The sequence below is a fragment of the Miscanthus floridulus genome, chromosome 14 (genome assembly GCF_019320115.1).
Source record: "Miscanthus floridulus cultivar M001 chromosome 14, ASM1932011v1, whole genome shotgun sequence".
Classification (NCBI taxonomy): domain Eukaryota; kingdom Viridiplantae; phylum Streptophyta; class Magnoliopsida; order Poales; family Poaceae; genus Miscanthus; species Miscanthus floridulus.
In genome coordinates, this window is record NC_089593.1 from 38,319,044 (window position 1) to 38,335,159 (window position 16,116).

Genomic DNA, 16,116 nt, shown 5'->3' on the forward strand with positions numbered 1-16,116 from the left:
AGATGGAGACCTTGATAATTGTACCTCTTGTGATGGTGACTCTGATGATGTCACTTTTTCCTTCCACACATGCTTGGTCCGTGGACTTGACTTTAGCGGAGTAGGTTTATCTTTCACAACTTCTTCAGGTTCTTCATCTTCTTCCCATCTTTTCTTTTAGGATTGATTCTTCTGGCATTGGGATGATCGATGTTTCCTCCTAGAGTGGGTCTTCTTTGGCTGCTGATAAGTGGTATAACTATTGAAATAGCAGCATACCTTTTCTCTAGGGAATTGGAAGGGGATTTGTCCAGATCCAATGAAGATGATCGCGCTTGTGGTGTTGAGGAATGTCCTTCCAATGATGATGGGTGTGTCATCTTCTTCTTCTCCCATGTCCAGAACCATAAAGTCGGTAGGAGCATATTGATCATGTATTCTTTCTATGACATCTTTGGCCATTCCCTCTAGAAATTGGATTGATTGATCCACCATCTGCAATTGCATATATGTAGGGAACAAAGGTTCATCACTAAGTAAGTGTTCATACGTAACCTTGGACATTATATTGACACCCGATCCAATGACATAGAAGGTCTTGTGGAATATTCTTTGTCCAATGGTACACTCGATCATGGGTATGCCTAGATCATCCTTCTTGGTAAGATATGGTGAAGCGAGGAGGTGGTTGTACTCTGAACGAAGTGTGTTGATCATGTTGACTGACTCTTCTGGTGACTGCCTAGCTTTGTTCTTCCTTCTTCTTCTATTGTTTTTCTTCTTGCTCACTGTTATCTCTTCGGACAGGTACAACATGTGTGGATGTCCAGGAGATTGCAAGATACGATTCTTGAAACAAAACTTCTCCTTTTTATCCTTGATTGTGATGCAGATCTTGGCACTATCCACATAGATGATGGCTTTTGTGGTGCTTAGGAAAGGTCGGCCCAAGATAATGGGTGCCCTTACATCTTCACCTGTTTCCAAAACCACAAAGTCTATGGGAACATATGATTGTCCCACTCGAACAATGGCATCTTCAAGAACTCCCTTAGGGTAGCAGAGGGACTGATCTGCAAGCTGCAAATGCATATTTGCGTACAACAAAGTATCTCCACTAATTTTATCATAGATTACCTTTGGCATAATGTTGACACTTGCTCCAATGTCATAGATAGCTTCTTGGAAAATGTGAGGTCCAATGGAGATGGGAATGATAGGTCTCCCTAGATCACTCTTCTTTTTAGGCAAGGAATAATCTATCGACCTTCCCATCGATGGTTGTATATAGTAGTATGCTGCATTGTGAATATCAACAAGATTTGTAGTTTCTAGATCTTCCGGTTGCCCCATAATCTTACCTTTGTCAGTCGGAGGAACAACAGCCGCCAGCTGAGCTATTTGTGATTCTATCATTTTATTAAAGCTATGCTAGTTCTTAATGGCAGAGGAGAAGCTATCCATTCGATTATTCATGTTTTCTAACATCTTATCATTGGAAGCTAGTTTTCTAGATAAGCCGTCCATAATTTTAGCTTGGCCAAAAATCAATTCTCTCAAGGGTGGTTGATTATTGAAATTATTATAATTATTACCTTGATAGTTTGGCCTTTGTTGCTGATTCCATCCTTGGTTCTATTGAGGACGAAAGTAGTTGTTGTTGACAAAGTTTACATCCTCATGTATTGCAAGGCAATTGCTACCTGAATGCCCAGTGTTTCCACACTCTTCACACATCATGCGAGAATCATGAATGTGCATGACTTCTTGCTTCTCATGAGCAGGTCCATCTTGGTAGACAACATGTGTACCTCCTTGAGTTGATGCATTCCTCCACCTCTCTTGTGAGTCTAAAGACGTTCTTCATTCCAACCTTGGTTGGAGGCCATCTTCTCTATGAGAGCTGTTGCACCTAGGACTGTGACTGATAGGAAAGCACCTCTAGCAGCAGCATCCATGTTCTCACGGGTACTGTTGGCCAACCCGTGGTAGAAAGTCTGTATGAGTAGCCAATTCTCCATCCCATGATGAGGACATTCTCATATATAATCTTGAAAGCGTTCCCATGCCTCATGGACAGATTCATCATGCTACTGTTGAAAGCTTGAAAATCTCCAATGTAGAGCATTGGGCTTGCTTGTGGGAAATAACTTCACTAGGAAGGCAGTGGAGCAGTTATCCCATGTAGTATTTCTATCTTTGTTGGCATAGAACCATTGCTTCACCTTCCCCAAGAGTGAGAATAGGAAGAGGCAAAGTAGTATGGCATCTTTGGATACTCCCTTGATGGTGAAAGTGCTATAGATCTCTAGGAAGTGTTGGCGTTGAGCACTTGCATCTTCATGTGCCTTTCCACAAACCTGGTTGGCTTGCACCATGTTGATGAGAGCTGGCTTGATCTCAAAACTATTGTCTCCCATATTGACTGTTGGTCTAGTATGGATGTTGGCTATAGTTGGAGCAGAGAACTCACAGAGAGTCTTTTCAGCCATGGCTTCAAAAACTGGTGTTAAGCTTTGCCTGGTCTGGTTGTGTTTGAATTCTAAAGCTGAGAATTTCTTGAGTTTGGCTCTAGTTCTCCTGATTAATGCTTCTGGATCTTTAATGTAGTTTGTTGGAAGGTCAAAACCGGTCATACATTACCCCGCATAAGATATAAAAGTAGATAGAACAAGGGTAAGCCTGTTTGAGAAGAGGTCAATGGTTATCTCGATCACATCAATAAGTATAAGTTTATCAATATTTCCTTACTGCCTAGCTACCTTCCCTAGCAACGGCACTAGAAATGCTTGTTGGTATTTATTAACTTGTCACTTGTTTAAGTAGTCACCTATTGTAATTGATATTTCTTAGCATCACTTTTACTAAGTTGTCATCCCTTGTGATGCTGCCCGAAATGCTTATTGGTACTACCTAGTGCCACTTCTAGAATGACACTAAGAATTACTTTAGTATTTCATGTGACTAGATAGAATATATATAATTGAAAGGAATCTACAAGCGCATAGATAATATACCATTGTAGCACTTCACCTAGAAGTATTCCAAATATCATTATTTATATTTTTACCACAGGGAAGGATGGGTAGTGGGAATATATTGATATCTTATACAAATGGTGAGAGAAATAAACCATAACCAAACTTCTACTCACAACAGGGGTAAGTCAAGAGATAAATGTATATGAATGACAAGTAATAACTAATCATTGATCACTCAGAGTAGTCCTTTCTATGGCATTAGCATGGCTAAGTAGAATATTAGAGGAATAATTCCTAAGTCATTCTTAATTACAAGTCAATACATATGTTGATTAGTGCAATTATACTTAGTAATCATGGTTAAGATCAACTTCATATCTACACATAAGGGATATTAATAAGGAAGATTCAGAATAGAGATTGTCTTCCTTCGTAACTAGATCCTACTTGTCCTATATTCGGGGACTGGACTACAAAGGACTCAACGGGAGTGTCACATCTGTGATCTACCACATGGCCCGGAATATAGAGTGTATCCATAGGTAAACAACGTATAAGCACCACGCTTACACAATCTCGACCACTCACCCCTAGATCCAAAGAATGAGCGCTATACGAACTTATGCATGAACATGATGATAATCTAACTATACTAAGCATATAATCAAAGTAGATGATGAATATGATAGCTAGGAACATGATTAATACAAAGAATAATGTCATAACAATTGTAGCAAACATATAAAAGTAATGAGAGATACAAAAGAGAGGGGGTACAAATGCTATACCAAGCCACACTCTTGACATGATCAGAAATCCAAGCGAAGCTTGCCTCCCTCTAGACATAGCCTAGCTAGCTATGCCCTAGAATATGGTGAAGCTCTGAGGATGATTAGGTTTCTGTCTTCTCAAATGATTTGATCAGGGTTTGATGCCTAATGGGAGTGGTAGGGGCTAGCATATATAGGATGGAGCGTCAATCTTGAGCCCTTGGATCAAACCGACTTGAATGGATGGCGTAGATGCAATGTAGGAGGCGGTGGGGAACCAACATTCGAAGGAGGGGCTGATAGGTGGAGCGCATAGGCCGGCTAGCCCCACCTAGCAGCCTCTCACCCTCTGTCACGGTGTGGTGTCTTCTGGTATCCTCTGGAACCTTCTAGAGTTGTTTATGCCATAATTAAGCGTAATTAATTCTAACATCTAGGTCCACCTTGACGGTTTTCTGGATAAACCCTACAGTAAATATAGATTCACCAAAACTTATGGAATTTGTTAGTTTAAACCCTAAACCTTTGTTGGTGATTACTTTCATGCCCTTATACATGTTATATTGATGGTTTATAATGTTGGTTAATTACCATCAACAACTACCTTGTTATTGGAGCCCTACCTTTTAAGAACTTGTCTACAACACTGGTGGACTGCAAAAGGCTAAACAAGGCTGTAACCACCTGCTAGCTACCACAAACAATCTGTGCAACAAGCGGTAACCTAAGGCAACATCGTGTATAAGCACCACTCTTACACCCTCTCTCACTACTCTAGCTATAATTACAAGGACAACTAGAGCACCCTGTGACAGGTGATGATTGCAATACAGGTGTGTTTCGAGGATCACAATCTAGTGTATAACAACTATATGACCAAATAGACCACAACAATACTATAATTAGTATAATATTGCACAAAGTAAAGACTGAGTAAAGTAGAGGAAGAGTGTCGATGGTGAAAAGTGATGTCCCACCGTCGGCACATGAAGCAAGCTGAGAGAAACCACATGGACCAGATCCCAAGCTCTCCCCATACTTAGGAGGACACCAGACCGGATGGCCATGACTTAGGGTGTGCCAGTCAATTTGACCCTATAATTGACAAGGAGACAAGATTGATCAGTAATTTAAGGTCGAATATGTCGGTGTTTGTCTAGACAGTACCAAATGTGTGGCTAAGTAGCCGATGAGATAAGGCTATCGACTAGAGAGTCGATATCTAGCATGTTCATGATGCATGTTAGGTAAAAATGAGCATTTCAGCAATTGTCAGTTACTCAATTGTGTAGATCTAAACAACCAATGATCATGAAAACATGCAAAAGGTGTAAAAAGTAGACATAGAAGCATTATTGTTCAATGAGAAACATACTAGCTTTTAACCAAGACAAAAACAAGTAAAAGCAAGTAAATAGCCAGTATATTTTCAATGTGCGGGCTATCGCCTAAAATAGTCGATTCTGATGAAAGTAAACTCATAACATGCAAGCACTCAACCATTGAACGCAGATAAGTTTATGCACCTATCAGATTCAATCTAATACCACTAACAGTGGGGTTTGAGCCGGACCGATGCAGCCATGATAAAGACAACAAGTTAAACCTTCAAAGGATATGAATCTATACGTGCTCAATAGAACTGTCAAAACATGCTACGATCGAGAAAGCGTAGGCGATCGGCTAAATAGCCAATGCGGACATAGCTTGCAGCCAGAGGCTATGTTTGACCATAAGCAAGACTTACTATTTGATGATTTCCAATCTATAGTGCTAACAGTGGGGGTCGACCAGATCGACGATAGCCATAATAGTAGTTCTAGACCAGATTTCATCAACTAGCAAGCTTTACTTAGGGTTAAACATGTCCTGTCCACATGCTATCTTCAATCAAGATTGGATCAAAATGACTAAGCTAACCGAAACCATCGTCAAAGTGAGATGTAAACAGAGAAAAGAAACAAGATGATGATTTGAAGAGATATAAATTTGATCCGTTTCAATCTTAATCGGGCAAGGGGTGATTTTGTTACAAATAGTAAGAAACTAATTATCACAAAATCGATAACTAGCAAATCCAATCTTAATAGATTTAGCCAATAACTAATCCTTATCAAAATTTGTATTAGATATGAGCTGGACCGATGCAATCGTACAAATTTTGATAAGAATTGAGGGTAACTTGTTTCAATAATTGTAAGAGATATGAGCCGAACCAATGTAACCTTACAAACAAAATATAAGTCATGATGAATACTCACAGACAAACCAGAGGTCGGACTTAACTGATGGTAGCCCTGCCTGCCAAAGAACTCGCCGAAATCTACTCTACTCCTACTCTAAGGGGTGGCATAAGCCAAAAAGTAAAGGTACTAGTTTTTGATTGATCATTGAGATCTCTATTACAATAGCCCAGGTTCAATATTTATACCCAAAGCTTTACTACGAGTCCTAGTCAAATAAGACCGATGACAAAACTTGGAAAAGAAATAAAGCTTCCTAATTTATGATAACTTGGACCTCAATCTTTCCCTTCTATGAAGTTTGACGTGTCTTCACACTTCATATCTTGTCATTCCTACCAATGGGGCCCATTCCCTTGAGATTCATGATATCACCTTATCCAGTCGAATTTGACGGCAATCTGGTGAGCCGATCTCGCAAAATATTTTGGCTTTCCTTGATGGTCTTCGAAACTCAGGGTTTCCATCAAACCAAATTTTGGTGTCAACAAAGAGTAATATATTGAACAAGGTAAAGTCTTACAAAAGAAAGGAAAAGGTACAAGTGCTATACCAGACTCTCCAGAAGATAGCTCCAGAAGGCCCGAGCAAAGCTCACTACTCAACTCTAGACTACACTACTAAGATAAAGTGGACTAACTACTCTTTACTTGAGCTTGTAGGCTTCTTCACCATGAATGGAGAGGGGGGAGTGACCGTCTATTTATAGGTAGAGGTAGAGGGGGTGCCACGTCATCAATCCATGTGCCTTCTCACCATGGCCCATGGATCCACCGACCTTGAACCGACCTTTAATCAGTGGTTTAGATCAAGGAGGATGCATGGAGGCATGCATAGATACGGTGTGTAAAACTTCAGGTCGTTTGGCACCTTAGTGAGGTCGCTCGACCTCCAATAACAAGTGGGCCCACCCTCCTTCTAGAAGCATGTCCCACATGTAATTAAGTGTGTATGGGGTGTGAATTATCTTTGTCATGTCGGGTTGCTTCACTTGTTGGCCCATTAATCCATGTGACTTAATCCTTCACCCTTGAGAGAAAACACAAGTGTGATCCAAGGGTGTGGAATGACTTTGGGATGCTTCACATGGATCATGGTGACTTCGCATGGCCTGGTGGGCCCAAGTAGAGGTCAGGCGACCTCTATATGGAGCTTCACAAACTCATCTTCTCCAATTCTATGACATCCTGCATACACATGCTCAAAGTACTAGTGGAACTTGTTATTGATAAAATATGCTCATGACATGTTATTCTCCCTTTGAAACCGAGGCTGTTGACGGTGTTTTGAGTATGTATTTTTGTGGCATTTTCACTGTCAACAGTATACACGATGAAACATAGCATTATGGTTATGTAAATTCATAGTTGTAGAAGTCTTATGTGTAATTTAGATGTAATGTTATGGGGTTATTTTAGATTATGTTTTATAATGACAAAAGTGCATAATTTACTAATTTGATGTTTATTTAGGAGATTATTTTTAATTATCTTATATAATGGCATATGTGGATAATTTATATACAAATTTAGGGGGTTATTTTGAGTTATCGCATGTAATGACATAGGCGAGTAATTGATATTCAAAATTAGGAGGTTACCTTATGTACTGTTTATATTAGTAGAGGTGACCGGGTAATTTTTTATAAATCTTATCTTGTACTCTTATAAAGCAAAACTCCACTAGCTATTTATCTCAACATGCAAGTTGTCCAACTAGGCAATGCACTATCACATACAATTAAAATCCAATAAAGCAAAACTCCACTAGCTATTTTATCTCAACATGCAAGTTGTCCAACTAGACAATGCACTATCACATACAATTAAAATCCAATAGCACATGCAATTGTAATGTCCATGTCAACAAGACACATAAGCATTTTGTTCTCCATGTCATCATACCATGGAATCCACTAATCCGTAATTCCCACAACAACACGTGGGGTATCCTTCTAGTTACTATAGATCTAATGGCTACTATCGGCGATGATGATTCAAGTCTACCGAATTAAAGACTAGATATTTTTTATTATTATGAGAATTTTCTGTATTTATCTTTTTTCCTAGCGTGTCTAGTGGGAATTAACGTAGTGTCTTCATTGGGGCCTTTAATTAGTAATAGTAAGCTTCTCTATAAAAATAAACTAAGCAGCTAGCCAAATAGTCCCCTGCATTTCCTTGAGTCGGGTGACTACTCCTACCAAGTTGGGTAAGTTCAGCTGAGTACATTATGTACTTAGGATTTTATTCACCCTATTGCAGGTAGAAGTTGGATGCTAGAGCTAACTTTGTTTGTGGATATCTATTGGTGGGCTCAGCGACGAACTCCTTTCCACTACGATGGTAATGTTTTCCTTTGTATACTTTAGAACTATTTTTTAATAAAGAAAAAGTTCTACACTTCCGATGTAATTGTATAATCGACTTATCTTCCAATGCATTTGTCTGAAACTTGTTTTGTAGTTTAGAAATTATGTGATGTATGAAATGGAATAACAATGTTGTAAGCTTTATCCACTTGTATATGGATGCTGATAAATAGTGGACTATTTTGAGTTCTTCCTTCGAGTGTGCTCGACTGACTACCGGGTTTGACTTGGTGTCTTGAGCACTTAATGTCAAATGGCTGACTAGTGTGCTTGAGATTAAGTTAATCAATGTGATTTTGCCACACTTTCTCTCAGATCGCTCCGCACCATCTTCACTATCGTGTTTCGCCCTATAAACTGTGGGCCGGTCACACATTCCCTTGGTACAAGCTAGGTGGCCGCTCCACACACTAGCAGGTCTCACAAGACTACAAAGCCCCTAGTGTACAACTCTTGGTGTGCACAAGCACAAATAGTTGGAGGTACGCAATCATCACTAAACATTAGACTTAAGCCTAATGCAAGCACAAAGCAGTGTCTAATTAGCTAAGCACTTCCACTACCCAGATCTTGACATCACTGCTGGTTAAAAAAACCCCTTTCATTACCAGATTTTAAACTGATAGTGGCATATTGACAGTGATGGGGGTTGACATCACTACCGGTTCTTATAAACCGACACTGATGTGGAACCGGCAGTGACGTGAAAAGCCAAAAAACGCACTGAAAAAATAGGAATTTTTTTAATACCAGGAGAGGTCCCATCGGGCAGCCACGAGTATTAGTAACCTTAGCTTTCTACTCTCACACTTGTAACCTTAGCTCTAAGTATTAGTGGAGATAGGCTCTAGGCCTCTAGCAAGCTACTCCTTTGCTCCTGAGTAGTCTTTGGTGAGTTGAGATATAGTTGTATTTGATCTGATCGTGTAATACTTAGATCTAGTTCAATGAATTAGTCATGTTTGCTCTCTAGCGATCATAGTTTCTATGCTAGTAGATTTATTCTAATTATTTCTTCAAATACTAGTATGATCTTATAAGTATATTGGTAACATATAGTTTACGTATGTGTACTATGCAAAATAAGCTTAGGCTCAGTTGATCCACACTACAACATCAGTTTGGCTTACCTTTAGTTTTCTCACAAGTCACGCGATTTTTCGCGTGAAAAACGCATGCTTTGCGATCACCGGCGCTCGAACCCTTCACCTTCTGCTTCGCGTCTTTGGCCCCTAACCACTCCACCTGCAAGCTGTTTGTATTCAAATGAGATTTTCATCCTAGTCATTTTATGTTCATCTGATTTGAGATAAGTATTTGGGACCCTAAACGAATTCAAATGAAAAAGTTGTCAACTACAAAGTTTTATAACTTTTCGAGATCTACAACTTTTATTTTGGTAATTTCTCCATACGAGTCGTTTACAAAATTTGAATTTCAAATTCAAGAAATTCAAACGTTGTTTTTCATGACAAGATGATTTGAAATGAAAAAGTTGTCAACTACAAAGTTTCATAGCTTTTTGAGATCTACAACTTTTGTGTTTGCTGTTTGTCCATCCGAGGCCGCTTAAAAGATTCAAATTTCAAAATTTTAGAAATTCAAACATAGTTTTTCTAGACAAGATGATTTCAAATCAAAAAGTTGTTAACTACTATGTTTCATAACTTTTTGGGATCTACAACTTTTATTTTGGTAGTTTCTCTATCCGAGGTCATTTACAAAATTTGAATTTTAAATTTTAAAGATTCAAACGTAGTTTTCCTTGACAAGATGATTTCAAATCAAAAAGTTGTCAACTATAAAGTTTCATAACTTTCCAAGATCTACAACTTCTATTTTGGTCATTTACTCATTCGACATAGTGCTAGTAACATTGTTCACAAATGTTATATATCCCTCTTATAGTTTATGAAACTAAAAGACAGATATGTAAATTTTGTGAACAATATTACTACCACTTTATCGAATGAAGAAATGACTAAAATAAAAGTTATAGATCTTGATAAGTTCTACAACTTCTATGTTCATTTTTTCAGTTGAAATCATTTAGTGTTCTAAAATGACGTTTGAAGTTGCCATTTTTTTAAATTCAAAATTCAAATATATAAAACACAGTCATATGAAAAGGTAGATAAAATAATAGCTACAACAAAACAATAAATTGATAGAGCATGATTTTAGAAATTTTTAGAAAAAAAAATCATCAAATTTGAAGTTAGTACGAGGGAGAAAGACTAGTTACAAGTTTTAGCCAAAGATTAAAAAGAGAAAATAGAGTTCTTCAACAATTTGAAAATTTAATTTCAATCAGTATTTTCATATAGTAAATGATTTCAAATAAGAAAGTTGTGAACTATAAAGTTGCATAACTTTTTGAGATCTACAACTTTTGTTTTGGGCATTTCTCCATCCGAGGTGGTTTGAAAAATTCAAATTTTAAATTTTAGAAATCAAACGTAATTTTCATTAGATAGATGATTTTAAATAAAAATATTTGGACATCCAAACAATCTCAAATTAAAAAAGTTTGAACTACAAAGTTGTACATCTCATCGAGTACTACAACTTTAATATAAAGTTCATCTTCAACGGACATCATATGAGAAATTTATGAAGTTTTCTTGCAACATATCCCTGTCGGTTCAAGCCACGAACCGACAGTGATAGTATCTGTGTCTGTTTTTGGCTAAAACCGACAGTGATGACCCAATATTACTGCCGGTTCTTGGTTAAAACAGATAGTGATATGAACCGACAGTGAAGACCCGAATATCAGTGTCGGTTGGGCTATCAGTATCCTATCACTACTGGTTTTAGCCAAAAACCGACAGTGATGGGCTATCACTGTCAGTTTCTCAAAATTCGACAGTAATGAGGTCGACAGTGATGTCCAATTCTGTAGTAGTATTTGCAAAGCACATATACTAATCACCAAGTGATTCCTTAGTCATTAAGGTGGCTAGAGCACTTGGATGAGTGCCTCAACACTCCAACAACTTCAGCACACTCCAACCATCACCAAATGGCCGGCCAAGGGGGTATTATAGCCCAACCCCAAATATAGCCATCGGTGGCTACTGTAGCTTTTGTAGAGCACCAAATTTCCAGTGCTACCACTGGAGATTTCTGGTGGCTGCCATGCCATCTAGCCGTTACCGATTGTTGGATTTGTGGGATTTTTTTATACTACGTTAGATTTGGACATCACTGCCGGCCTCATCACTGTCGGATTTGTGAGAACTAGCAGTGATGTACCTTCACTGCGGTTATGAGCTCCAAAATGAGAAAATGATTGGGGCTGGGTTAAAATAGGTAGTGAAGCACCACATCACTACCGGTTTGTGGCTTGAACCGGCAGTATTTTGGCGGCCACTCATCACTACCGGTTGAAGCCACAAACCGGTAGTGATTGGGCTCTATCACTGTCGATTCTAGCCAAGAACCGACGGTGATAAGCCTACAACACAAAAATGTTGCAGCCGTCCTCTTCTTTCTCCTCTCTTCCATCCCGAGAACAGAGGCGCGTGTTTGGGCCCTTCCCTCCATTGTTGCGGCTGCTCTTCACCATGAAGCTAGCGCTTGGATTTTGAAGAATGGCTTGATCTTTTTGCTTTAAGGTTAGTAACAAACATCCACTCCTTTGATTTAGTTGCTTAATTAGCTTCGTTTTGATGGCTACATTGCTTGATTCTCATTCTAGTTCTTTCTCCATTCTAGAGAGCACTTTTCCAATTAGACATATGTGCAAGGCTCAAAAATATGGTGAATCTATCATCCAAACGGTTGGTGTCTATGACCATATTTAAATTTGTGGCTAATTATTCCATGGTGGTCAAGATCATCATTGTTAGTATGTGATGCTATAATTAGTTCTTAGAAGTAGAGTAGAATAGTTGTTCTTCAATATTGTGCAATAATTGTTTTTTACTACAATTTTCAATTTACAGGGCCGGGGCTACCAATTTCAAATTTCCAATAATTAGTGTACAATAATGTTTTCCAAAAATGGTACTTTCGAGCTACAATTGTTTTTCATGAAGCTTGATTTCTTATTAATTCTTTGTAATTACTGTATCAGTATTTTTTTTGTGCAGAGATGGATCGAGAGTAGATGCATCTGTCCTGAATGGACAAGCGGTACATGCATGGTGTCAGCCAGTTTATCACCGATGCCAAAGCCCATGCTAGAAATGAGAACCCTATCTTCTACGCACGCAAAGATTGCAAGAATCAAAGGAACTTTCGTCAAATTGAGTCTATACGATCGCACTTGATTACCAAGGGATCCATGCCAAACTATACGATATGGACTATGCATGGCGAGGTTGGTGTGAATGTTCTGCAGGAAAACGATGATGATGTGGACATACCTGACATAGCCATCCATGATGGTGATGAGGAACCTGGTGTCAACACAGAACCTATGCCCATAGTTAATAATGTGTTTAGGAACATGCTAGCTGACGACACCGAGGATAACGTGGCATTTCTCAGCTGCTACGTAATGTAGAGACCAGATGTCTTAGTGAAAGACAGCTGAGAAAGCTAGAGAAAATGAGACAAGATTGCAAAACACCATTGTATAGGGATTGTCCAATGAGCAAACTGGAAGCCGACATCATGCTGTTAGAGTTCAAATCAACAAACGGATTGAGCGATAAAGGCTTCGATCAGTTGTTAGGTATAATAAGGAAAATGCTCCTAGAAAAAAATGAGTTGCCAGAAAAGACATACTTGGCCAAGCAAATGATCTGCCCCATCGGCCTCGAGGTTGATAAAATCCACGCGTGTTCCATTGATTGCATATTGTACCATGGAGAAAAATACAAAGACTTGGACAAGTGCCCCAAGTGTGGAGCTCCATGGTACAAGGAAGGGCCGTTAGATGAGGGTACCAAGACTAGAGGAGGTCCCATAAAGGTCGTTTGGTATTTCCCTATAGCTCCCCGGGTGCATAGGCTGTTTGCATGTGCAAAGTCAGCCAAGCTGTTGCGCTGGCATGGCGAAGAGCGTAAGAAAGATACAATGATGAGGCACCCCGCTGATGGGCATGACTAGAGGACTATCAATACTATGTTCTGTATGGACATTGGTGGAGAGATAAGGCACCTTTGGTTTGCTTTGAGCACAGATGGGATGAATCCTTTTGACCAGGTTAGAAGCAATCATAGCACCTGACCAGTGACGCTCTATATATACAACCTTCCACCTTGGGTCTGTATGAAGCGGTCGTACATCCAGATGCCACTATTGATCCAAGGGCCAAGACAACCTGGGAATGACATCGATGTGTTTCTGGAACCAGTGATCGATGAACTAGTGGAGATGTTTGAAAAGGGTGTGCTGGATGTTTGGGACGAGTACAAAAAGGAACATGTCAAGATCAAGGGAGTACTTATCACTACAATCACCGACCTGCCAGGTTGAGGTTCGTTGTCCGGAGAGAAGACAAAAGGCTATACTAGATGTGTCGAGTGCTTGGAACAAAAAAAATTGGGCCGCCTGGGACTCGAACATGGGTCTCCGGGGCTAACTTGAGGGGTCTTAATCGTTGTGCCAGTAGGAGGAGTTCAAAAGAAAATGAAAACTTATCCTACTTAACACCTAAGTTAACACCTAACTGCTACACAACATCACTGCCGGTTTGGGGAGTGACACGGCAGTGATGTACCCCATCACTGTCGGTTTGCAAGCAAAACCGACAGTGATGAGCTATTTCCCGAAATAAATTAATAATTTGTAAAATAGAACAAAAAAATTTGGGCCGCCTGGGACTCGAACACAGGTCTCGGGGGCTATGTTGAGGGGTCTTAACCGTTGCGCCAGTAGGAGTTCGAAAGAAAACGGAAACTTATCCTACTTAACACCAAACTTAACACATAACTGCTACAGCACATCACTGTCGGTTTGGGTAGTGACCCGACAATGATGTGCCCCATCACTGTCGGTTTACAAGCAGAACCGACAGTGATGAGCTACTGCTATAAAAGTGGCGCGGGTTGAAATTATCCCAATTTATTTCAACCCTGCGCCAACCCCTCCCCCCGCGCTGCTAGAGCACCAGCCCACGCCGGAGCACCGCCCCACGCCATCCACCGCCCCACGTCGGGGCACCGCCCCATGCCGTCCACCGCCCCAAACCGGAGCACCGCGTCGTCCATGCCAAGTCGGAGCACCACACTATCCGGAGCACCGCACCGTCCGTCCCACCGCCAAGGCCTTCAGGAGCCCGTGGACAGCTGCTTTCCCATGCCCATGGTGAGTGCGTGGCTCACTGCCCGCTACGTGTCTGATGAAATGTCCCACAGCTACTTACTTGAATCAGTTTGATCATGCAGTGTGTGCTGTCATACAATTTGATCATGCAGTTGTGAATGCTAGAACCTAGGTTTGCCACATAGTGTGTGTGCTATCTATTTCTTTGTGTTTCTGGACGCATTGCTTATGATAGAACCGCCCAATTTATACAAGATCAATTATGGCTGTCACCGCTAACACGTTGACACACACATACTTTCACTTATATAAACCCGGTAGTCCGTCGAGTGTCACGAAGGACCTCGGTAAATCAACATCACAACCAAGATCACGTGATTAAGCAAATACACATCACATACGCAGAGTTGCAATGGAAATAATATTATAAATAAGTTCACAAGTAATAGTACAAGTTTGGGTTTCAAAATCGATTAGTGAAAACAACATAGCTTTTAATTGATTACATTAATATAAGTTCCAAATACATTGCTAGCATAAGTGACATCCTCTGATAAAAGAATATAGATGAGAAGTAAAAATAGAGTCACCGAGCCCACCGGCGGTTAGCCACCATCTTCAGCAGGCCGAGAACTGCACCTGCAACATGGTGGGATAAACCCTAAGTACTCGAATGTACTCAGCTAGACTTACCCGTCATAAACCAGAAATAAAGTGACACCAAAGAGTATGCAAGGCTTTATAGGTGGAGCTAGCTTGACAATATTTTGCATAAAAGCCAAGAGTTGAGCAATATATTTTTACAATCCAGTAACCAAGTTAATTATAGCTATTTATCTCTAGATTAGCAACTAACCTATGCCAAACACGTGGAATATCATTTAGTAACAGGCAATAATAACCATAGCCGGTATAATGTTGTAACATCATCATCATCATTATAACCATCAAGTTCAATTAAGTTACTTTACGTTGCCGCTACTTAGTCAAGTTCTCACTATCCGGGAGAGACGGCGATTCGAATCGATTCCTATCCAGCTGGAGGGGTATTCCTAACACTCACCCAATCAACCTGATCAGTGGTTGCCTCGGGTCACCTTTGGTACAACTCAGGAATCGTGAGTCCACGCAACGCCGCACTCTCAGGGAGTCCACTTTGCCAGGTGGTCAATCTCACCTTTTGGACTTACACCAATAGGTCCCCGCATATCCTTACTACCGCCAGAGTGCGCACTTTCACTTCTCAGCTTCCGTCCTGAGTTGAGCTACTCGGCTTCACGGTCGAAACGAGTTATCCGGCCAACTAAGTGATAGGCATGCATTCAAAATGACATGAGGACGTATAGCAAATCGGTCCTTAAATGACACAGATGGGGATAGATCCACACCCAAGACCTCCATGTCTTGTTGCTTCTCTATCGACATCCCGCCCGGTCTCCATTTATTATTAACACATGGTTATTTCCACGATAGCAAATATAGCCAAATGTGCTTTGGTATCCACCTATATCTCACAGGTGATAGGAAATCACCTGACTTCTACTAGTCTAAGC

At 40.1% G+C, this 16,116-nt stretch overlaps 1 non-coding gene across 1 annotated transcript; it reads left to right on the forward strand.

Moving 5' to 3' along the window:
• The first annotated feature begins 1,998 nt into the window (after nt 1-1,998).
• LOC136506302 (small nucleolar RNA R71) lies at nt 1,999-2,107 on the forward strand. Its single transcript, XR_010771517.1, has one exon. It is a non-coding gene; the product is annotated as a small nucleolar RNA R71 (small nucleolar RNA).
• Nucleotides 2,108-16,116: the final 14,009 nt, after the last annotated feature.